This window comes from Puma concolor, chromosome A1 (assembly GCF_028749965.1).
Source record: "Puma concolor isolate L17-30 chromosome A1, mPumCon1.1.hap2, whole genome shotgun sequence".
In the NCBI taxonomy this organism is placed as follows: Eukaryota; Metazoa; Chordata; class Mammalia; order Carnivora; family Felidae; genus Puma; species Puma concolor.
In genome coordinates, this window is record NC_141667.1 from 232,372,457 (window position 1) to 232,396,450 (window position 23,994).

General features: G+C 51.3%; 1 long non-coding RNA gene across 3 annotated transcripts; it reads right to left on the bottom strand.

Moving 5' to 3' along the window:
- Window positions 1–979: 979 nt before the first annotated feature.
- Window positions 980–11,379, bottom strand: LOC147584848 (uncharacterized). 3 transcript variants are annotated; one of them, XR_015253844.1, is made up of 4 exons: window positions 11,059–11,379; window positions 10,710–10,815; window positions 10,422–10,525; window positions 980–2,661 (listed from the first exon to the last, which is right to left on the bottom strand). It is a non-coding gene; the product is annotated as an uncharacterized LOC147584848 (long non-coding RNA). The 3 variants fall into 3 exon arrangements; XR_015253842.1 differs by having other exon boundaries at window positions 10,422–10,815; XR_015253843.1 differs by having other exon boundaries at window positions 10,422–10,815; window positions 11,321–11,378.
- Between the last annotated feature and the right edge of the window lie 12,615 nt (window positions 11,380–23,994).

The following is a 23,994-nucleotide window of genomic DNA, read 5'->3' on the forward strand; positions in this document are numbered from 1 at the left end:
TGTACCCTAGGAAATACGGAGAACAATGCATTATGTCTGACAACACAGGGGTGCAATCAGAAATACAGACTATAGGAAACCCTGCAGAACAAAACACAATTTCTTCAGCAAATCATTTGTAAAGAAAAATAACAGAGAGATAATAGGAACTTACAGATGAAGAGACTTAGGAACAGATCGTGCAATTGCCATTTAAGGATCTCCTCTAGATCCCAGCCCAAATAAACGGTGGGGAAGAAAACACAAAACCTGTAATAATAAACTTTCATGAGGGGCGACTGGTTGGCTCAATCGGTTGTGTCCGACTTTGGTTCAGGTCACGATCTCACGGTTCGTGAGTTCGAGCCCCCCCATCGGGCTCTGTGCTGACAGCTCGGAGCCTGGAGCCTGCTTCGGATTCTGTGCCTCCCTCACTCTCTGCCCCTCCCCCGTTCATGCTCTGTCTCTGTCTCTTAAAAATAAATAAACATTAAAAAAAATTTTTTAAATAAAAATAAAAATAAACATTCATGAAACAGCTGGAAAAATCTAATACTAATTCGATATTTTCTGATATTAAGGAATTATCATTGATATTTTCAGATGTGATGATGACACTGTGGTTTTATGTTTAAAATTAGAGTCCTCTTTTATTTTTATTTATTTATTTTTAATTTTTTTTAACGTTTATTTATTTTTGAGACAGAGACAGAGCATGAACGGGGGAGGGAGAGAGAGGGAGACACAGAATGGGAAGCAGGCTCCAGGCTCTGAGCCATCAGCCCAGAGCCCCACGCGGGGCTCGAACTCACGGACCGCGAGATCGTGACCTGAGCTGAAGTCGGACGCTTAACCGACTGAGCCACCCAGGCGCCCCTAGAGTCCTCTTTTAGAGATAAATACTGAAATACGGATACGGATGAAATAATTTGGTGATTAGAGTTTGCTTCCAAGACTGCAGCAGGGAGGAAGAAGGGATAAGAGAACAGCTAAACCGAGGTCGAGCGTGAGTTGGTTTTTTTGTTGAAAATGGGCTCACAATGGCTTAGGGAATCCTTATATCATTTCAGGGGTCAGAATAACAACTATTTTTTGCTCTGCTGATGAGCTGAGAATGACCTTTACATTTTTAAATGTTAGGGAAAAGTTAAAAGAAGAGTATTTCACAACATGTGAAAATTATGTGAAACTCAAATGTTAGCGTCCACAAATAAAGTTCTATTAGAACACAGCGTCACCATTTACGCACTGTCCTTGGCCGCCTTTGTGCTGCAGCAGCCGACTTGAGCAGTTGAGGCAAAGAAAAATATGGCTGTCCGTCCAAAGAATTCCCCACTTTGGCCATTTGGCAAAACACACTCCATGCCTCATCTACCCTCCTGGATGCCTTCTGCTCTGCAACTGAGAAGGTGTCTATGACATTGTGAAATGATTATTTTTCACTGAATTAATCTTGACCTTAAGTCTGGTGTCGAAACTGCAACATTAGCACATATATGGCTTGGCAGCCCCGGCTGGATTCTCATATTGAATTCTCTACCCCGAGCCGTTCTTTGATTCTCTGCACCCAGGCTGATATTCAAGCAAAATGAAACTGTATATTAAAGCTACGTACGTTTTACGTGACCCATGGCAGCTGTCTACTTGGAGATTTGTGGGACTCTCGTGAAAGCCTGCCAATTTAGACCCATTACTTGTGATTCTGAATTCTTCCATTGCAGGTGCTCGTGCGGCTCTGGGTTATCTGCTGTGCATTTCTGCTGAAGTCAGGCAAATGACCCGCTAGGAAAGAGCGCCTTGGATCCCAGCCTCCGCTCTGTGGCAGCCAGCTCTCTACGAATCCTGTCGTGTCGGTTTTCATGACAAATCCAGTCCTTCTGGATGGGTCTCTGGGGAGTTAATTGGCGGGGAAGAAACATGCCGTGCCCTCGGAGAAGAGCCGCAGGATGGAGCCCTCTGCACCTGCCCGCTGGCCGGCGCTGGCCCTATCACGGCCCGCCTGTCAGAAGCGATGTGGCTCTCTCGGCAGCTGACGGTTTGGACTGTCGTGCGAGCGCTCCTAAGGGCAGAGCGTGGCTGCTGCCAGCTGGTGTCGGAGAGCATGTCAGGGCAGGCCTCGGTCATGCCCTGGTGTGGCCTCCGTCACCCCCTGGCAGGGCCTGCCCACCTGGCCCCACGCCCGGGGCGGGAGGCGTCAGGCCCGCTCTGCAGTGCGGCCAGGGAATTGCTGCGTTCTTGTCCTCCGTGGGTTACTCCCCACTGATGCTGGCTTCAAGCCCGCGCTCTGGGGGGACAGTGCTGGCATGTGCGTGCACGCGTGTGCCTCTCCTGACCCCCAAAGCACGGGGTGTGGAGGTTCCTGGCAGCAGCCGGCTGACTCGGCTCCTGGGGGAGCGCCGATGGAAAGCTCCAGCAGCCGTGACCGGTCCGGTTACCCAACAATCCTGGCTCCTGCCTTTGGTGTGTCGGGAAGCCACGTAGTCTGCGTCTAGTGCCAGCCCCCCTCAGCTGGGAATTAGAGGAGATGGAGAAAATGAAGCTCCATGGGGATTCGCCCAGCCTGGAGCGGACGAACACCCACTCAGGGCAAAACTGGAAAGGGGCCGTCTGTAAGATTTCCATAACGTTTGGATGAAGACGAAGGTGGGCCCGTTGAAACAAAAAGGCCAGGAAGCCGTGACACTGAAAGGAGAGTAAAAGCCCAAATTCTCACCGTTGCCCAGGCCCTGCTTCGTCCAGCCTTTCGTTTTTCCTGCCTCGTTTCATGCCACTTTCCCTCGCTCCCACCTTGTCTCATACTGGTCGGTTCAGCTGCTCAGACATATACAGCCTTACGGCCTCAGGGCCTTTGCACAAGCAGCCCCTTCTGCCCGGAATGCCTCATGCCCTCCTTCTGCATCCTCTGCTTTCTCCCAGTCCTGACCTCCACCCTGCCTCTGCTCGTAGCCCACCCCTTTTCTTCCGTGAGGCCCTGGGGGAGAGTTCCCCCTGCCTCCTCCTTACAATCTCCATCAGTAATTCTGTCTCAGATTTTTTTTTTTTTTTTTTTTTTTTGGACTCCGTCATAGCCCTTGATACAACGTAGCTGTTTTACTTCTTGTTTTACCTACTTAGGTTTTTTTTTTTTAATGTTTATTTTTGAGAGAGACAGAGACGGAGTGTGAGCAGGGGAGGGGCAGAGAGAGAGGGAGACACAGAAGCCGGAAGCAGGCTCCAAGCTGTCAGCTCAGAGCCCAACTCGGGGCTCGAACCCACAAACCGTGAGATCGTGACCTGAGCCAAAGTAGGACGCTTAACCGACTGAGCCACCCAGGCGCCCCGTTCCGTTTGCTTACTAAAACAGCCCCTACCGACCTGGAGTCGGTGTCTCCCTGCCCCCCAGTTTCAGATCTCACCTGGGAAGCTCCTGAACAGGTTACAAACCCACAAGGAGCCTTCTGCTTCTCTTTAACCCCACACGAGCCTTGGTCAGACCAGAGTTCTTATTATGGGCTAACCTATGCTTTGGGCATTATTTACTATTTTAATGATCCATGAGATTTCTGTCCACTCAGAGCAGGCAGTTGTATTGGTCAGAATAGGCTGTACAAATAACCCCCAAATCTCACAAGCTTCAATCCCTGCAGAGCCCGATAGGAATGTTCTGGATTGCACGGCCCTCCAAAGAGTCATTCAAAGATCCTCCTGTCATGTGACGCTTCATCTTCAACACCCGGCCTCCCCGTTCACCACAGGTGGGGAGGAAGACAGCGGACTCGCCTGGACCCCTCACCTGCTCGGTCCGCAGAGACACGGCTTACCCTCAGTCGGACAGGCAGTCCCACGGTCCCACGGGGAGACAGGGTCTGGCGTGGGGGATGCGAGATGGAACCCCCTGGCGGGCAGCCTCTTCCAACAACGGCTCTCACAAGGGGAACACGAGGGCCCCTGCCACAGCCGTGGGCCAAAGAATGACCCCCACGTCTTCATATCACCCACTTCTCACACCCCCTTGGAAGGCCCGAGTGCAGCACAAATTCCGGGCCGCCCAGAGGTGTCCACTGTGGTGGCCCTGTTTAAGGGCACGAGTAGGATGTCACCTGTACCTTCTGCTTCCTTTGTCTTCTGTTTCACTCTTGGCCCTTCTCTGGAAGGCCCTGGTGGCAATAGTGCCCGGACATGGCCCTTGCTGGCTGCGCCCCACCCCTCACTCTGCGGCCCACCCTATCCTACACGTCCTATTCGGACATATCCTGACGTCCAGCCCCGTCGGCCCCAAGAGAGCTCCATTTGGTAAATGATCCTTCTCTTTCTCCATCTCTCTCTCTCTCCTTTCTCACCTTGGCTTATACTTGGGTGCCAGGAAGAGAGTGGTCCTCCAGGATGGACTCTCAGTCATAAAGGACTGACAACACACCCCTCTGAGACACGTGCCTTTGAAGCAGGAGGTTGGTGGCAGATTCATGCAGACAGAACCGCAGGCAGCTTGACAAACCGGAGGAAAGCACGTCAGGCTGCCAGCGGTGAGGGTCGTCTGCCTGGGAAGGAGGGCTCTTAAGTAGCAACAGGTAGCTGTTCTCTGTTTTATTCATTCATTCATTCATTCATTTTTGAGAGATGGCACATACAAGAGCAGGGGAGGGACAGAGGGAGAGGGAGAGAGAATCCTAAGCAGGCTCCGTGCCCAGCACAGTGTCTGACGTGGGGCTCGATCTCACAACCATGAGACCATGACCTGAGCCGAAATCAAGAGTCGGATGCTTACGGACTGAGCCACCCAGGCACCCCTGCCCTCTGCTTTAAGATATAAGCTGCATGACTCTTCAGGTATGGTGAGGCCAGCAGATCAGGAGGTAACTGCATTGTAAACGGAGTCTGTGACTTTTCCCAAGAGGAGGGCCACCCGGGGAAGCATCAGGGTCAGGCAGGTGGCAGAGACAGGGGACTGTGGGTAAGAGCCTTTATTGTGGTTTTTCCCACAGGAAGGAATGGACAAGGCAGGGGAAGCAGGCTTAGGATTGGCTACTCGGAATAAACTTCAGAGGGCTCTGGGGCAAAGCTGTCCCTAGTTGTCTGGTATGCCCATTTGCCATTTAGAGGGTACTTTCCCCGGTTTGTTTCTTTTGCAGTTTAAAGACTTCTCTCGTGTATTTTGTAATAGTCGTTTTCAAGCACACACAAAACAAACGAGGGTATAATATCCCCCAGCCCCAGCTATCGCCTCACCTCAGTACTTATCAACCCACGGCCAGTCTTGTTGTAACTATACCACGACCCCCTTCCCCCTTTTCCCCACACTAATTTGCAGCAAATGCTTGACAACAGAGGGTCTTTATAAATCGGATCAAGTCACTTCCTAGTTTAAAAATCTCCCACAACTTCCCGAGGCTTTGATAGTGAAAGCCTACACTGAGCATGACACTCGGAGCCCTGCTAACCACTCTGGGGGCATTTCCTCATTCGGCTCAAGCTACCGTGGTGCTTCCGTTCTCTGGACTCACTGAAACCTGTCCCAATTCCATGCCTTCACCCTTGGCGTCCTGCCCTACGTCTACTCAGCTGGCTCTACCCTGGCATTCACATCTCAACTCAGACGCCCCCACCCCACTGGAAGGTCTTCCCAGGGGACCCATCCTGGTAGCCCCCTACCTCTAACGACACACTCTCCACTAGAAGACTCTGAAATCAGTTCACTCATTTCAAAAGTTTGCTCGTCCTAAAATTAAAGCTTCAGGGGCGCCCGGTGGCTCAGTCAGTTGGGAGTCTGACTCTTGGTCTCATCTCAGGTCTTGTTGGGCTCCGTGCTGGGCCTGAAGCCTACTAAGAAAAATAGATAGATAGATAGATAGATAGATAGATAAATAGATAATTGATAGATGATTGATAAATAGATGGATAGACGGATAGATAGATAGGAAGATAGATAGACGGATAGATACATAGATTGATGATAGATCGATAGACGGATAGATAGATATATAGTAGATAGATAGATAAATGGATGATTGATAGATAATTGATAGATGGATATAAGATAGATAGATAGATAATTGATAGATGATAGATATTTAGATAGATAGATGGATAGATAGATAGACCGATAGATCGGAAGATCGATAGATAGATAATAGATAGATAGATCAAAGCTTCAGAAAAGCTTTGTTCAACATAATCTTGTTCAATGTTATTTCCCCATAAAGTGCTTGGCATATCATAAGCACTGACCGTTTGTGCAGTAAAAGCAAACAGAAAAGAATACAAATGAAAGGTATTAACTTTAGGGCAGTTTTATTTTTGTTTTTTTAAGTTTTTTAAAAAATTTTCTTGGGGCGCCTGGGTGGCACAGTCGGTTAAGCGTCCGACTTCAGCCAGGTCACGATCTTGCGGTCTGTGAGTTCGAGCCCCGCGTCGGGCTCTGGGCTGATGGTCCAGAGCCTGGAGCCTGTTTCCGATTCTGTGTCTCCCTCTCTCTCTGCCCCTCCCCCGCTCATGCTCTCTCTCTGTCCCAAAAATAAATAAACGTTGAAAAAAAAAAAAATTAAAAAAAAAAAAATTTTCTTTTTCAATGTTTATTTATTTTTGACAGAGAGAGAGAGAGAGACACACACAGCATGAGCAGGAGAGGGGCAGAGAGAGAAAAGGAGACACAGAATCCGAAGCAGGCTCCAGGCTCTGAGCTGTCAGCACAAAGCCCAATGCGGGGCTCAACCTCAGGAACCTCGAGATCATGACCTCAGCCGAAGTCAGATGCTTAACCTACTGAGCCACCCAGGTGCCCCATAAGCACTGACCATTTATGCACCAAAAGCAAACAGAAAAGAATACAGATGAAAAGTATTAACTTTAGGGCAATTTTAAAAAGCAAGCCTTCCTGGTGCACTTACCGTCAAATTAACGGATTTAATTAAACGTCGTTAGGAAAAATACATGCGCACCAATTTACTTGCGGGGGTAGAGGGACAAAACCTCTCACCGTGCAAAGACATGCGCACCTGTGAAAGATCCTAAGTGAGCTGAGTTCTGAATCCGCAAACAGAGAAAGAAAGTTCAGGATGAACTGGCTATTTTTAGTGCTTAGAGGTACCTCCTTGCTCCAGCTAATGTGAGAACCACACTCTCTCGCTCTTAATGCCTTGACATGCGAGGGGGGAGAAAGGCCTCTAAGGAGACAGGATTAATGAATTCTGAAATGAGAAGTAAGACACAGAAATTTAGTTCGTTTAAGAAAAGCCTCCATTGGGGCGCCTGGGTGGCGCAGTCGGTTAAGCGTCCGACTTCAGCCAGGTCACGATCTCGCGGTCCGTGAGTTCGAGCCCCGCGTCGGGCTCTGGGCTGATGGCTCGGAGCCTGGAGCCTGTTTCCGATTCTGTGTCTCCCTCTCTCTCTGCCCCTCCCCCGTTCATGCTCTGTCTCTCTCTGTCCCAAAAATAAATAAACGTTGAAAAAAAAAATTAAAAAAAAAAAAGAAAAGCCTCCATTGAAGGCGTTTGAGTATTTGAGGTCCTATTTGATAGAACTCAGATTCTACGGTGAAATTACATTGTGCGTTTAATTATTTCATATCATGTTTTAAAACAAATATATAAAACATAATTTAAAAACACGATTTTTGGGGCGCCTGGGTGGCGCAGTCGGTTAAGCGTCCGACTTCAACCAGGTCACGATCTCGCGGTCCGGGAGTTCGAGCCCCGTGTCGGGCTCTGGGCTGATGGCTCAGAGACTGGAGCCTGTTTCCGGTTCTGTGTCTCCCTCTCTCTCTCTGCTCCTCCGTTCATGCTATGTCTCTCTCTGTCCCAAAAATAAATAAACGTTGAAAAAAATAAAATAAAATAAAATAAAATAAAAAATAAAAACATGATTTTTTAAATGGGGAAAATCCATTCCAAAAAAAAAAAAAAAAATCCTCTTTTCTTCCCGGTCCTGCATCCCACACTCCGCTGTCTACACAGCCCCTACCCTCAGCCCCTAGCTTTCATCCAACCTGCCTTTAGAACTGTCTTCACAACTGAGAATCTCTTTCATCTGCCTGCAGAAATATTTTTGTGGAACGGGTGCTCAGTGCTCCCGATTGTGGGTGCGTATGCCCTTACACACAAAAAACATGTGTAGTAGAAAAGTTTCGTGTTGATTAAATTTGTATTAATCCCAGGCCTTTAAACTCACTAGAAGGGAATCCTTTTACAAAAGCAAGCAACGCTCCCCATAACTGTTCTGTTGTAAGTCCACAGACTGGGAGACTGGGCCGATGTAAGGCAGGTGGCACCTACGCAGCCGTGGGGCCTCCCTTCCCCCTCGGGTCGACTCCGGCTTTCCAGAAGGCCTGGGGGGACGACGGCGTACCCTCAGCCTTCTCCCACACGTCCCTCGTTTCCGAGGGCAACGACAGCATTATTAATTCAGGCACTGGCAGGAATGTGCAGGGGCTGGGGCAGGCTCCTGGCGCGGAAACTCTTAGAAGACACAGCACTGAGGCAATCGGGAGACCTGGAGCTGCGTGCCGGGCAAGGAATCCGTGGAAAAAACCTCACCTGGTTTCCTGAACTCTGTGACTGGATTCAGGCCTCCTACCTCAAGGCCTTATGTGGCTGGGCTGGGCTGGGCTGGCCTAAGGAGTTGGGGCACAAAGGACTCTGAGGGACGCCTGGGTGGCTCAGTCGGTTACGTGTCTGACTTTCGATCTCGGCTCAGGTCGTGACCTCCCGGTTCGTGGGTTCGAGCCCCACATCGGGCTCTGTGCTTCCAGCTCAGAGCCTGGAGCCCGCTTCGGATTCTGTGCCTCCCTCCCTCTCTCTCTGCCCCTCCCCCGCTTGTGTTTTCTCTCTCTCTCTCTCTCTCTCTCACACACACAAAATAAATAAATAAACTTAGGGGCGCCTGGGTGGCACAGTCGGTTAAGCGTCCGACTTCAGCCAGGTCACGATCTCGCGGTCAGTGAGTTCGAGCCCCGCGTCAGGCTCTGGGCTGATGGCTCAGAGCCTGGAGCCTGTTTCTGATTCTGTGTCTCCCTCTCTCTCTGCCCCTCCCCCGTTCATGCTCTGTCTCTCTCTGTCCCAAAAAAATAAATAAACGTTAAAAAAAAAATTTTTTTTTTAAATTAAATAAATAAATAAACTTAAAAAAAAAGAAAAAGAAAGAAAGAAAGAAAGAAAGAAAGAAAGAAAGAAAGAAGGAAAGAAAGAAAGAAAGAAAGAAAGAAAGAAAGAAAGAAAGAGGGCACGTCGGTCGAGCTCTGTGGATGGCGTAAGTCCAAAGACTTCACCTGTGTGCCACATCATTTGGAACATTTTTCTGTGTGGCAGCAAAAACCCTTGACGTGATTGGCTCACTCACACCGTGCACGTCTCTATGAGGTAGGATTAATATCACTTTCTACTGCGTTGAGGGAACTGAGTCACAAAGAGGTAGGAAACCTAGTGAGCTCACATGACTTAGGCAGAGGAGGAGCTGGGAATGTATCCAAAGCCCTCTGACACCCGTGTCTAAGTTCTTGACAAGCACAGAGCCAGCACAGACAGGGATAAAAAAAACACAGACCCACACAACGTGGGTTCAGATCCTACCTCTGCTGCTCTTTAGCTGTGTGATTTTAGCAGGTTGCCAAGCTTCTCTGTGCATCAGTCACTTTAGGTGTAAGCTGGGAATAACGATAGCAGCCTCCACATGGGGTTGCGTGTGCATTAAATCAGCCACTCACTACACGTGAGTGCTTCTCTGTGCCTGGGATATAGCAAGTGCTGTGTGTCTACCGCGGTCTCCCCAGAGAATGGGGGTCCCTTCCCCCACCCCTGCCAGATGGGCGACTGGGCCCCTGCACTCCAAGGCCGAGCCAGTCTGCTCTCTGAGCCCTCATTGTGCCAGAGCCATATGGGGCCAAGCCGGGCAGCCTGCCTCCGGGGCCTTGCGGAGCACTTAAGGGAATTGGCTTCCGATTTTTTCTCACCGCATCCAGGAGCTCATGGGAGGCTGCGCTGAGGGTCAGATCTGAGGCAGAAATTAGAATTAAGCCTCCTCTCCAAATGCTTGAAGCTCTGCCATTAGCTCTCCCCACCCCCTTCTCCCCTCCCCCTCCCTTCCAGCCCTCCAGCCCTCACACCCTCCCCACCTCCCTCAAGTCCGGGGTTCTCAAGTGACCGCAAAGGCCCCTGGGAGGCTGGGGGGTCTGCAGTCTGCCAAACTGAGCGTGTGTGCGCCCACGCGAGCACGCATTTCTTGGGGAGACTTCCACAGTTAGTGTCCTGTTCTCAAAAGGGGTTTGCGATCCCCCAAACGTCAGGGACCCTGGCATTGATTCCATCGGATACATCAATCTATTGGGCTGGGCTCTCCAGAAAAGGCCCCAAGCTGGAGTTAGGCATGCAGGGGGTAGCTGAGAAACTCCTGCGGGAGAGACGGGGGCGGGGGGGGTGGGGAGGGGGTGTTGGAGAAACAGAATTGGGGGGCAGTCAGGCAGGAGGGAAACCTACCCAGGAGCTGCTCGCTGGGGTTCTGGAGCACAGACGACTAGCAGAAGGGTCCTGCGCTGGACAGAAGCGCTGGGCCCCTGGACCACATGTTGGCCTCCGCAGTCCTAAGCAGAGTAGGGCCAGGTTTGAAAGCTGAGGTCTATCCTGAAGGACCCATCACCCCGCCATGCTCATTGTGGCCGGGGCCTGAGCCCTTCCTGGAAGGGGGTCTGGGCGGTACACCCCGGTGCCCTTTATTTACATGCCCTGGGTAGCCACTGCACCCAGCTTCTGGCCCGTCCTCCTCACCGTCCATCAGACTTGCCCAGGTAGATCCAGATCCAAGTGGCCCAGCCTAAGCCACACCAGGGGCCCCTCGCCCTTGACCTAGGAAGTAGGAGTCCCTGAACTTGACCTGCGGAAGAGAGCCAGAGGGATGTTGGGCAGGAGAAGCAAGGGAAGTCTTTATCTCATGAATGGATTATATGCATGATGGTTGTTTAAAATTTGGGAACATTTTCTCGCGGAAATCCTATTAGAAATGGTTCCCCGGGCTCATTTGCAAAAACCTATTAAATTCTTAGCTAGGTTTCAATAATAGGAAGGGTCATCCTGAGGTCGGAGGCCGGAAAGACCCCACTCCCCACCCCCATCCCACCTCTGAGTTGTCGGGGGAATCCTGCAGCAGCGGAGGAAAAGGAAAAATCTGCCAGCATCAGGGGGCAGAAGCAGTCTGAAGGAATCCAGGCTGGCAAGGGCGTCCCAGGACTTCCGCAGTAAAGGGAGAGGGGCTTAGCTGTAGAGAGACAGAACTCAGGGATGCGGAGACCCCCCGGGGTCTACGGCAGGTGGGGGGCGGGGGGTCCTGCAGCAAAGGCACGCTGCTCTGTGCAGTGAGGTTACGCCGCCTCTTTACTAACAGGGTTTCTTGCCTGCCATCAGCCCAGGCCTCTTTGCGATCACCCTCCCGGAAAGGCTCAGCCTGGCTGGAAGGAGCCAAAGCGGCCTCCAGCAAGCTCTTGGTTAACCTCTGCGATGCCGGGCTTCTCCTCCCAGAGCGCCCGCAGCGGCAGAGCGCGCCCGAGGGGGACGTTCCGAAAGCGGCCACTAGAGGGCGCGTCCGCCCTTCCCTACTCCGGGAGCGTCGGAGAGGGCGCGGGTGGGGAAACCCTTGGTTGTCATGGCCCTTTAATGAGAAGGCTGTTCCCAAAGTGCCCTCCTCCCAAGGAAAGCTCCAGGCTTCTATTAAAGGGAACAGCTTGGGGGTGGGTGATGGGTATTGAGGAGGGCACCTTTTGGGATGAGCACTGGGTGTTGTATGGAAACCAATTGGACAATAAATTTCATATATTGAATAAATCAATCAATCAATCAATCAATCAATCAAGGGAACAGCTTATTTATCCTCTAACATGAGGAAGCTTCCATACAGCATCAATTAAACACGCTTAATGTGACCAGAGCGGGAAAACAGCTAACGGATAGAATGAAGGGTTGTTACCGTTTTGAAACATCAAACCACCCATTTCCGTCTCCAGGGCGTGTAGACCAGCTCCGGGATGGGTCTCAAGTTTGCCTATATGCCGCCGAGTCCTGTCCCCTCCCCAAACAGGCTGAAGCTTGGGGGGCTTGCCTGGGTATGGTGTCCAGATCCTCCAGACCTGTCGAGTAGCCTTGCTTCGTACTGATTTTTCTTATTAGTACGCACATTGTCAGCACCTTCGTTACAACGCGGGCGCTGAAAAATTGGGCCACTGGTGATATTTTCTACACTGTTGACCTAATGTGTAGGACAGATTCTGGAAGGTTCCATCGTCCGGACCAAAGTAGGTCCACATTGAATAAATATGTTCCCAGTGTGGGGTGTTCAAGGAGCACACGATGCGCCAAGAAAAAGCGAACGGAAATCTCAAGCAAGAGCCACAGTTCTAAATTCTGAACTGCCGGAGGGGTGGGTCAGACACAGGATGCCATTAAGGTTGTGGCTTAGTAACTAACCAGAGGGTGAGGAAAGGCGCTTAGGAGAAATGCCCCTCTTTCCTTGGTTCCAAAAATAGTGATTTCCTAAGCAGCTGACCTGCTTTTATCTCAACATTCATCCGTTTCCCTTTTCTGTTTACTCCCGGTGCCCGGCTTGTGGCCCTTTGGAAGGAAGTCTGTCAACCGGCTCGGTAAACTTTGTATTTTTCCTCACCTCACTCCTGGCTCCTTGTTACGTCTCCATTCTTTGTTTTTTTTCTCCTGCTCTTGTTTTTAGTGTGTATGAAGCTTATAGCTTGTGTCTCTTTTGTAAACTGCCTTAAATCCTTTGTGGAACAGAGCAAACGGCAAATAAAATAAAACAGACATCAGATAACGTTCTTTCTGTGGCACGGCACCAGGCCGAAGTGTGCGTGAAAGTTTGTTACCTGTGATCCTAGGCAGGAAAGGAGACTTTTAACGTTCTCTGCCAGACTGCCTGACTGGGGACATGTTCCAATAACTTTCCACTTCCTATCACCCTTATTTTGCTTACCCTGTTACTTGGACACCTCCAAGTCGCGTCTTCTAGACTTTTCTCTTTTGTATGTCATACCCAACCTCACTTTTCTGATTTTCTAATTTCAGAAAGTATATTCTAACGTCTCGGATGGCTGAAGCAACAGATTCGTTGTTTAAAAAAATTCACTTTGGTTTACACATTTAAACTTTTTTTTTTTTTCTTCTCTCTCTGTCTCAGAAGACTTAAGTACTACAAACCAGCAATATCATTTCGCCAACCCGGCCGGTCCCTTTGAAACGGATTAAGAAACGAAGAGAAAGTCGCAGCGGTTTGTCTCAAAAACTCAGATACTCCCAAAGCAATACACGGTTTGGCTGCTGGTGTTGCTGTTACAAGGATTGGTAGCCTTTTTGAAGGCCTCCTTTCCTGAATCTCAAAGGTTTGACCCCAAACTGGACACAATAGGTGCTCAACCCTATTTGGTAAATGAACCAATGAGTTACCACAACCTAACCAAGATGCAGGGGAGGAATGAATGAGTCCCCTGGGTCGGGCCTGGGTAGTTCCATTACCCGGGTCCTCGAGTGGGACTGACTGACTTTCAGTGATGTGAGCATTTGCTGAACTGGTGTTGCTGCGGTTTTCTTGAGGAGGAAGGGACTGGGCCAGAAAAGGCTGGTCTCTGGAAAAGGCAGCTTTGAAGGAGAAAGCCATGGTGGACAAGGAAAGCTTTTTCCCTTCTCTCCCCCATCACCTCCCCTCCCTCAAGTGTTAGCAACTTGCCATGTGAATGCCAGCAATGAAACCCCACCGTCCTGAGCCCACAGTCCCTTCTTTCCCGGGCTCGCTTCTGAATGTCTGTCCTGAGAGGCTTTTTCTTTTTTTTCTTCTTCTTTTTTTTTTTTTTTTTTTCCTGAGAGGTTTTTCATTTCTGAAGGTGTTATGTCATTGGCCAGGCCTAAAAATTTAAGAGAACAGAGAGGGTAATTAGTCTGTGGGTTTGGGCTGGGTAAACAACCGATTTCTCTAATTCGGGTCAAAAGGTGCATGTACTGAGGACGCACATTTTTACCGAAAAAAATTCATTTATATTAGAAAATTCCACCAGTGGGTCTTTTTTCGACTCCACAGATGCGTCTCATTCTCTCTGGCTCCTGCTTCTTTTTGGTTTTACTCTGACTCCTTTTTTTAGGACTCTGAAACATCCCAGTGTTGTGGGGCCGGGCTTTACAAGAAGCAGACAGTGCTTGGTGAAGGGGGGCCTCTCAGCAAGCTGGAAACATTTACTTTCCTAACCAGCTTCCCTCCCTGCCAAGGAATCCGCGAGCCTGGGGAAATGCTTTCCCTACTATGTTTACAAAGCACTAAATTTTCGAAGTCATTAATTCCCTTCATAAAGAAAGGGCCTAATGGAGTTTTCTATTAGTCATTGAGATAGCGGTTATAACCCTGAAAGATCCAGAAAGCAATAAGGAGCCTAAATTGAAGCGGGTGTAAGGTGGGGGAGGGGGGGCAGCAAAATCAGTTCTCTTTTTTCACCGTCAGATTTCTCCGGCTCTAGAGGGAAATATTTCGAATGTCTTCATCGCTACCTCACACATTTGTTTATTTTGCTTTCCTTTTCAGAACATTGGGAAGTGTTGTTGTGTAGACACAGACCTAGTCCCCCTCCAAGCATGTGTTTCTCAAAGGAAGCTTCTTTGTCCCGAGGGTTCTGGCTAACTGTGTCCGGAACGGAGCACCCCGCATGGGGGAAGGGAGAAGGGGGGAGGCTCAGGGTCTCAGCCCCGAGGGGCAGGCACCAGAACAGAGGTGCTGGCTGGTGTGCCCAGAGGGCCAGCAGAAAGGCCCAGTGCTCCAACTCTCCTGGGAACCCAGGCTTCTCGGAGACTGTTAACCCTTTCAGGGCCTTAACCCTGCAGGGACGCCCTCCTGTTCCGGACCCCTGCTTGGCCATCTCTGGGTGGGCTCTGGGGGAAGGAGAGGGGACGCCATTCTCAGTCAGGGCACGCTCCCTGCACAGCCCAGCCCCCAGGGCCTTAACAGGGCCCTCCACGACTCCCCGATGATGAGTCCGGTAAAGATTCCTACGGACTTCGGCATAGATTTGTTTTCTAGAGAATGTCCTGAGACTCCAAATGGCTCTCAGAAGTGTCTCCGTGGCCAGAGAATCCACTGGAAGCTGTGTCGGCGGGGAAAGCGGGAGTTTTCAAAATAGGGCCCACAGACCTCCCACATCAAAATCACCGGCAAAGCTTGTTAAAAATACAGACTCTCCCCCACCGTGACCACCACCAGCACTGCCCGCTACAAACTCAGAATTTCTCCGGAGGGTAGGGGAATGGCAGGAAAGACCAGGAAGGGTTCCTGCACCTGCCTCTGAGCCCCTGAGGCATGCAGGCCTCTTGGCCTCCTGTGATGGTCCCCGAAGGCTTTCTCTCCAGGTATAGAAATACTGGGCTCCCATGGGAGAGGGCATGCCCGAAGGCCACAGGGGAGCCCGAAGGCCACAGGGGAGCCCGAAGGCCACAGGGGACCCCCAAGGCACGCTGTCCCCATGGAGCAGTCAGCAGGCTGTGCCTGCCAGCCTTCTGGACTCTGAATCTTCTTGCGCACATTGGTGTCTTCACCTCAGTGCTCCCGGGTAGAATCCAAGAGAGTATTAGAGTCTCTCCATAAAGTGCTTACAAGTGTGGATTTCAGTTACCCTGGAGATGACCTTTGTCCCCCCGGGGCTGCCTGTTTGGCATGTGGGCCTGGCCCTATCCTATTCACATTCCTAGAGAGACACTGCGGGAGCCATATTGGGTGGAAGAAATTTACAGACAGGCACGGGGATCAGGGATGCCTGTAGCAAAAAGAATTCCCAACCTCTGACTATCGGATGCACCCGGGGCATGTTGGCCACTGTAGCACCCACGTGGGACCCACCTCCTCGGGAGGCTTTCAAAGATGCTGGGATTTTCTTCTTGTGTTCGTCTTTCCTCTGTGCCAAGCCTTTAGAGGCAAGGAGCCAGGAGCCAGATCCTGGCCCTGCCTTTCATAGATATGCGATCTTGGGTACATTAGTCTCCTCCTCTGAGCCACAGATGGCCTTACCTGCAAAACAGAAAAAATAATAATAGTCATGATGTTCCTGTGGCATCAATGAGATGAAATCTCATACCAAGTGCTTGGCTGGTGCTTCAGCGGATCTATTCCTCCCCTGCCTGCCGGCAGCATTCTTGCTGGGTGTCCACACCAGGAACTTGGGCGTGTACCTGCACACTCAGAGAAATGGGGTCAGGGAACCATTTGAACTGCCTAAGTTCCACCAGTGATCTGTCGTGCCCTGATAGTTAGTTGCTCCTGATGTTGAGCGGAGATAATTATTGCTCGATTCTCAAAGCAACAAGTTGCCCGGTCTGTCGATGAGACCTCCCATCGAGACATATGATCCCCCAAGCTAGGGGTGGAGGTTGCCAGAGCTGCCTTGCCTCTCAGATTTTCTTCTGAGCCCCCCCCCATGCTGGGGGTGGCTCTGAGCGCGGTAAATATTTATGCACATGTCTTGTGTAACTAGCATGGATCTGGGTGCACCAGGAGCCATGGAGAAACACGCTGGCACCTAAGGGTCCCAGCTTCGAGAGACAGCGTTGAGGCCAAAGATGGGGAGTCTGTTGGCTACCGATGGCTGTCAGGTAGCAGAATCCTGCGGTCTGTTCATTGTCTTGGAAACAAAGTCTTGAATTGGGAGGAAGAGAAAACAACGGTAATTAAAGCTTTCCTTGGGCAGAGCTTCCCAGTGAAGGGAATTGGCACATTTCTTGTGTGCCCATTAAGCTCCAGGCGCTAGGCTAAGAACTTCGCATACATCGAATGTTTTAATCCTTACAACAGCCAGAGAGGGGACTGTGGTTGTCACCAAGAAACAGAGGTCAGAGAAGTTAAATAGTGTCCTCAGAGTTTTACAGCTACTCAGCGCCGGAACCAGGGGACGAAGCCAGGGTTGGGCCCTGTACCAATGGAGAAAGGGAACCAGTCCTGCTCTTTTTAACCCTGAAGCCTTGCCGGTGACATGCTCTCGGAGACTGGCTATCCTTGAGACCAGGGAGAAGGCTCCTGTCTCCAGGGAATGCCTCCGAGCTTCCCGACTAGGTCGATGCTAAACCCCTTCCTGATGCCTCGTGGATGCCCACTGGGAAAATATGTTCTGTGCTATCTCAAAAGATGTACATATTAAGACTCAAGGGAATGGAAAGACATCAGAGACAAAAGAAAGTAGATGCAGGATTGAGGTACTGTGCTACCTCCAGGCAGAGAGAGAGGAAGCCCACCCTACCTTCATCTTCAAGCCCCGCCCATTGGCAGGCACTGTCCCTCTGCTTCGCACACAGACCTCTGGATCCACCGGCCACCGCAGGCCCTTCCGCCCTCTGTTCCCTGGATCGCTGGCAGCCACATTTACTTCTGGAAGTTCTGGGTCGGCGCCTCGGCTCTTCAGATGCAGCCAGACTGGCACAGCCTGCTTCTTCTCACCCGGTCCTACTCCTTCTGGACGACCTCATAACGGCACGTGTAGACACTTGTCCCTTCCGCGAACGGTGAGCTCCGCCGAGGCGCTCCAAGGGTTGTCGTCCAAGGGTTGGCCCACGGAAGGCACGCAACACATGCTAAATGGCAGGCTGAAAGAAGGGATGGCGGCCTGGGAATAGAAACTCCGTGCCTCCGATCCACATTCCCAGACAGAAGGATCTGTCCGGTCATTGTTTTTGTTGCAGCCGGAATGCAATACTTTCTTATTCAGAGATAGTCAGGACGACCTTGTTCCCTGAGATGGTAAACAAGGTTACGCCGCCTCGTGGAGAGCTCCTAGGGAATAACCAGTAACTAAGCAGTGGTCCAATGCTCACAGGATCATTGAAAAATGAGACGAAGAGGGCCTCTAGAATTCAAAGACAATAAACAGCGCTGGAAAACTATTTTTTAGATTTCCGAGCAAGTATTTCAGTAGCTCCTGGGACAATTCACTTCACTTTGTAAGAGTCACTTCAGTAACTCAAAAGCATTCACTGAGCACCTCCCGAGTGCTTGAAGCTATGGGGGAAATTAAGATCTTCTACATAGAAAGTGCTTGATGGCCCTCAGCACATGTTGCGGAACGCTTCTGTGTTTCTCGGCGTCTTCACGAGGTGGGCAGAACGGCGGCTGCAGAAGGTGCCCTTGTCCTAACACCTGCAGTGAATGTGTGACCTCACATGGTCAAAGGGACCTTGCAGATGTGATTACACGGCGGGTCCTGAGGTGGGGAGAACACCCTGCCTTATCTGGGTGGACTCAGTGTCATCACCAGGGCCCTTATAAGGGGGAGAGAGGAGGGTCAGGGTCAGTCGTAGGGGATGAGACAAGAGAAGCCCATGGTTGGGAGGTTGGAGCCATGTGGCCAGGAAAATGCAGCCTCCAGAAACTGAAAAGGGCAAGGAAAGGATTCTCCCCCAGAACATCCGGAAGGAGTATAGTCTTGCTGATACGTCCATTTTAGACTTTTAGGTTTGTGTCATTTATTACACGCGTCTTTACAACAGACATAAGGATAGTCCTTACCTCGTGGGCTGTGCCGTTAGATGATACGTGACAGAGGTCCAGCACAGCGCCAGGCACGTGGCCATTTAGTCAGCTGTCGTTATGATAGAATTCTTATTTTTTGTTCTTTATTTGGGAGATCTGCTGCTGCGGGGTAGGCAGACCCCCTTCGTATTCACAAAACGAACCAGTATTAAGTCCTCACCAGACCCCAGGTCCTCAGTAACCCTGGGGACCAGAGAGAAATTGAATGGCCTTTCTGACCTCAGGGGCTCCTGGCAGGCAGGGAAGGCAGGCAGCTTAACATGAAGGCCAGCACGGGGTGACAAGACTCAGTTAGGGGCATGCCCAGGATTGGGAGTCCAGAGGGAGGCTCTCTGGTGGGAAGCAGGGTGACTGGGGAGGTCCCTCTAATGAAGGAAGCCTTGAGCCAAGAACTGTAGACAGCAGAGGCTGCCGGGCCGGCAAGAGGAGGGGTTTAGGTATATTGCAGGCGGAGGGACCAGAGGGAGCCGTCACGGAGGCAGCCCTCCAGAGAAGAAGGGTTGGACAGCTGCCCAAGATCCCACAACCGAGACTCAAACCCAGACCTTCTGCCTTAGCCCTGTCTGCTGCCCTGGGGATACTCTGCATGCACGTGACCTAGCTGCTGGCAGGCCTCAAGGACAGCATGGTTTACCCAGAGACGACTGGATACAGGATAAGGACACAAGGTAAAACAACCGTATTTGAGAAAGCTTAAGAATAAATGGTGGCGAAATTCCACCGGGAAGGTGTAAAAGAACCAGATTTGGGAAGATTTAAAGAGGGGAGAACAGGGGCGCCTGGGTGGCGCAGTCGGTTAAGCGTCCGACTTCAGCCAGGTCACGATCTCGCGGTCCGTGAGTTCGAGCCCCGCGTCGGGCTCTGGGCTGATGGCTCGGAGCCTGGAGCCTGTCTCCGATTCTGTGTCTCCCTCTCTCTCTGCCCCTCCCCCGTTCATGCTCTGTCTCTCTCTGTCCCAAAAATAAATAAACGTTGAAAAAAAAAATTTTTTTTAAATAAAAAAAAAATAAAGAGGGGAGAACATGAGTTGGACCCTACGGGTGGGTAGGATATGGACGGTCGGGGGCGGCGGGTGAGGGAAGTACCTTCTCAGCATCATGGAGGCCATTCCTGCCGAGGCAGGCCACTGGGCGAGCGTGGGGACTAGCCACAGGAGCCCAGAAGGCAAGGATGACGGGCTAGCTGTAGAAAGTCATGTGGGGCCTTGAAAGTTCGTCCCAGACAACACTTTATTCGGAGCGTATTTGGGGAGTCTGCTGAAGGATCCTTTGAGTAGTAGGAAGCGATCAGTGTATCAGACACACTAACGGGTCTGCCTCCAAGACGGGACTTACCTTTCTGTCTCCAGCATGGTACGTGCTCCTCCGTTATTTGTTGACCTGAACGGAGATTTGTAGGATGGATAGGAAGGCAGGGGGGAAATCTGGTTTCTGATCGAAATGCTACTTATAACTGAGTATGACTGACTATTGACTCAGTTGTTGAAACAGGAGCTGAAAACGGGATTTCGGCACCGGATTCTGATGCTAAGACGCAAAGCCTTCTCTGTCTTCTGAGCCTTAGCACAGTACGATTCCTGCCCACGCCAACCCCGCACGCGGGGAGTTGCCAAGCAAAATGGGTGCTTGGCTGCCAAAAGGTGCCCAAAACTGTGCACCAGAAGTAATGGTAACAATAGGACATGTAGAATGCTAACAAACTGCTGGCAAGTAGAATGAATAGCAGGGACCACAACCTGAACTTGGGTGAAACGAGGCGCACTTCGATTCAGACAACCGAATGACGGCGAGGCACCCTAGCCTGGGGAACGGCTGGAGCAGGGACCCAAATTCAGACAGAACCTTCCAGCCACTTCTGCCACATGCTTCTCTCTGCATGTTAGCTTCACTGTCACCAAAAGGTAATGGATCTTTTCCTCCAGGACGTGGGGGACACGGCCACCAGCGGCGTCCAGGCTCTTCTCTCCCTCCCAGTGAGGACCCCTCTCCTCCACCAGCTGCAGTTCCGATAAATGCCAGGGAGGGACCGTCTCCAACGTCCTCCCCTCAAGGGGACTGAGGCCAGGGAGGCAGTCACAGAAAGGGATGACAGCCCCATTTTGGTCCAAGCGGCTGGCGTCGGGGGACACAACAGGTAGTTTCATCAAAGAAGGGCTTGGGTAGCGAGAACACTAAGGCACTATTCCAGGCCGGCAAGCCAGCTTCAGGATTCGCACAACAGCTTGTGGCAAAGCTAGGCCTGGAAGGGTTCTATTCTCTTTCGGGCGTCACAGCCTGTGTTCCCCAGGTCATCCCCGTCTGGCCTCTGATTCCTGGCGAATCCAGGAGAACTCACTTATCCCTTCACTGGAGTCAGTCTCCGCTCTCTCCCCAACTTCCCTCTGCATGGGGTCCTCTGAAGTTCCCGGTGCCTGCAGTTCAAAATTCAACTTCGGGGGCGCCTGGGTGGCTCAGCCGGTTAAGCGGCTGGCTTTGGCTCAGGTCATGACCTCACGGTTCATGAGTTCGAGCCCCACGTCAGGCTCTGTGCTGACAGCTCAGAGCCTGGAGCCTGCTTCGGATTCTGTGTCTCCCCCTCTCTCTGCCCCTCCCCCACTTGTGTCCATTCTCTCTCTCTCTCTCTCTCTCTCTCTCTCTCTCTCTCTCTCTGTCAAAAATAAATAAATAAACATTTTTTTAAAATTCAGCTTTACCATCAAGTTAACATTATGTCAGGTAGGCACAGCAGTGAGAGAGACATATCACGGCCTAACATTCTTGTCAAAGACTCACGAGATCCTACAGCTTAAAAATGTAAGGTGTGTGTGGGTGAAATCAGATTAGGTTGCCCTCACCTGTTCATCAGAAGTTGACAGACACCACCCCTAATGACTACGAATTTTACATCCACGGTGACCGATCGGGTCATTGGTCATTGCCCTGACAGGTGGTGAAATCTTAGCCGTGGGCGAGCTCACTTGTTGAGAAAAAGGCCTTGCGATGGGTGAAATGTTGACTTAATTTAGGGATAGTGCAGTTGTATCTGCACATCCTGCCTTCAGCTGTTGTTAAGACCAGAGGCTGCCCGACTGGTTACATTTTTGTTTCAAATCCTCCCGCACCACTGATCCTGAGTTGACCCCAGCCAGATTCTAGAGCATCAGAATCCAGCCCCCACTTGTTTGTCACTGGCCCCCACGGCCAGCGCTGGCTTTTCTGCGCTGTGTCATCTGCTGTGATACTCTGAGCTCAGCCTCGAAGGCCACCCTCTAACTGTGGGTCAGCCAAGCCCACAGCCTCCTTGGGGGACTCAGCAACGACAGAACCTGCCTGTGGCTAAAGTGTGCCATGTTTTTCTTAAGGGAGGCTATTTAAAACAGAAGCCTAATTTTCTGGTTAGCTGGCCAATAGAAGTTCCATCCGTCCTTGATTGTCAGATAGCTGACTGCTATTGCCCGGGCTAGTTATCACTTAGAGAAACGGAGAAGGTGGGTTCATTGTACCCGGAGACAAACTCTGTCCCTTGTCCCCCGGGGTACATCCTGGGACTCCGCCCGGCGGAGAGCAGAGCTCATCCACTTCCCCTGCCCCCGAGTGTCATCCTGATGTGCAGAGGAGAGTGAGTTCATGCATTGAGAACCCACCCCTGCGTGTAAGAGCAAACCAGTTGGCTCTGTTGGAGCAGGCTGGGGGTCCGGGAAGCTGCACTGGCGTGGGGCTTCAAGCGGCAATCTGGCCAAAGGTCCCCTGGTGGCCTGAAGGAGACTGCATGTAAGTAAGCCCTGCACTGAAAACAACAGAGCCTTGAGGCCGGTGGTTTATTGGGTGTTTCCAGTAAAGATGCAGAGCCCGAGGCCTCCCAGCGGAATCCCTGGCACAGTCCTGGCACCACGGCCGCCTGCCTCGGAAATCAAAGCTGCATGGTCAGATTCAGATGGGAGGAGCCACAGTGCTCAGCCAGAAGCATTAAAGGCTCGGAACGGAACGGCTCCTCAGCTGCAGGCAAAAGTGTGCTTTTTCTTAAACCACGAACCTGGAATGTGCCCTCTGATGATGATTACAGGCCAAATCAACACCCAAGTGATGGAAACCAGGCCCACGCTCTGCTCGCGGTGTCCAGACCGGGACAGCTGCGTCCTAATGGGATCCAGAAGCCCTACCCTGCTCGCTAGCAGGCCCTCAGGGGAGGGGGCACCCAGGCGCTGTTCTGAAGGGCTGCTTGCCAGCGCGGGGGCTCAGCAGGTGTGCACCGGAGTCAGCCCCATCCTGCACAGGGACGCCTTGCAGGGTGACAGGAAGGGGCTGTGGTGCTGGGGTCAGCCCATCTGGACAGAGCTCTTCCCCCCCCACCCACCCCCCACCCCCCCCCCCCGCAGCTCAAACCATGACCTATCTGCCTGCAAATCTCTCACAACCACAAAACTACACCTGGAAAGGCAGGGAAAGCTTGCTCTCTTTGCACTTGGTGGGAAGGATGTTTCTATATGATACATAAGGAGGCCCCATGATAAGGCACTCACGACAACAGAAGATCGAATGAACAGACAGAGAAGGTGATGGGCTCCTGCCCTCTACACCCACCTCCCCTGGCCATTCCGCCTAACTCATTACAGCACACGCCCACCTTTGATGGGACTGAGCTCCGGGGGCCCTACTTGGGAATTTACTCTATTTAGTAATGCAAATCATGCATAGAAAAATGCCAAGCATACAGAAGTCCCTCCACTTGCTGCCAGGGCCACTTTGGTGAGATAAAGCCCTGGTGGGATGCTGCTGTCACAGACATTTATACCTTAAGGAGCTTACATTAAAAAAAATTTTTTTAATGTTTATTTTTGACAGAGAGAGAAAGACAGAGCATGAGTAGCGGAGGGGCAGGGAGATTGGGAGACACAGAATGGGAAGCAGGCTCCAGGCTCCAAGCTGTCAGCACAGAGCCCGACGCGGGGCTCGCACTCACAGACCGTGAGATCATGACCTGAGCCGGAGTCGGACGCTCAACCGACTGAGCCACCCAGGCGCCCCAGGAGCTTACATTTTAAATGCCCACGGGTCACTGTCACCTATCAGTGGTCCCCCAAGTAGAGGCTCAACAGTTAAAGGTGTGCATGGGGTCCTGGTAATGATGTTTGGTCCCTCACAGAGCTGAAGGGTACAGAGATGGTTTAACAGAGAAGTCAGGGCAGAACATGTGCTCGGGTCCCCACAGGACAGCAGACCCAGACTTGCCCTTGTTAATAAGCTGCCGCCTCACACAGCTCTGGGGAGGGTATGCGGCTGATGCTTAATTGTCCACCATTTTGGATGGCATCTGAGGCAAAGACACAAGATCCAGCTGTTCCTTCCAGCGCCATCTTCCCCATCACCATTACTGGAACCATTGGTCCTAAGAAATGAAGCATTCTTGAAAGGCTGGATTCTTGAGAGGCTGGAGACGTGCTCATCCCTAATCTTGCTACGTGTTATTGTCAACGACATTCTTGGGTGTCATGGAGCTACAATTCCTGAACAAGAAAGAATAGTATCT